The sequence below is a fragment of the Schistocerca americana genome, chromosome 1 (genome assembly GCF_021461395.2).
Source record: "Schistocerca americana isolate TAMUIC-IGC-003095 chromosome 1, iqSchAmer2.1, whole genome shotgun sequence".
Classification (NCBI taxonomy): domain Eukaryota; kingdom Metazoa; phylum Arthropoda; class Insecta; order Orthoptera; family Acrididae; genus Schistocerca; species Schistocerca americana.
In genome coordinates this window covers 651464114-651464906 of record NC_060119.1, presented here as the reverse complement: position 1 = coordinate 651464906, position 793 = coordinate 651464114, and positions in this window count along the sequence as shown.

Genomic DNA, 793 nt, shown 5'->3' with positions numbered 1-793 from the left:
CAGTTAGTTCCAGGCAATTGTTAGGCAAAGTGGTAAGGAAAGAGGAGTTCGCAATTGGAGATAGAAAGAAGGGCCTGACCATTCCCGTAATTAATCAGACAAATTTGTGAATGCGATTTGCGTGTTGTGTGTTGAATGAAGGTGAATGTGTTTGTGTGTTAGTAGCACTGTAGGGAATGCTGCCGAAGTGTGCATACTTTATTAGCTTTTGTGTTCACTGCATCATATATACCATCTTTGAGCGATACGGTCTGCAGGTTTGTGAGTGAAGAGGCGGTTAATTCTATTTTTGGGCAAATATCGGTGCTCGTCTATTTTGGGGCAGATATGGACATGGCAGCGTCGACGTCAGCGGAGGAATTATTGCTGGCGTTCTTTCGCATTGACTCATGGAAACCCCTAGCGATCCGAAAGACTGACGTACGAGGCGAGAATTATATTCCACTGTTTGCATACCAACCGCACGCTAATTCCAAGCAAGGGTTTTGCAATAAGTTCTCCACCACTGTTACATCTCCATAATACAGACTTCCAACTGGCACAGCATTTGACAGCGACTCTTGTTATGAATATGTGATAGCTTATGGTAGTAGATTTTGACGGTGGCCATTTTACATACAGTTCACCCCATGGATAGGAACGTATGAAACTCTGGGAGATCGTGCACTCGATCTCATTGCTGTGGAGTGCGGTGACATCACACACTTTGAATATCTTGCTCACTAATGTCGCCTCGACAGTTACAACAAGTTCTGACAAATCTGAGTAACGTGATAAACCGAACAAATCAATT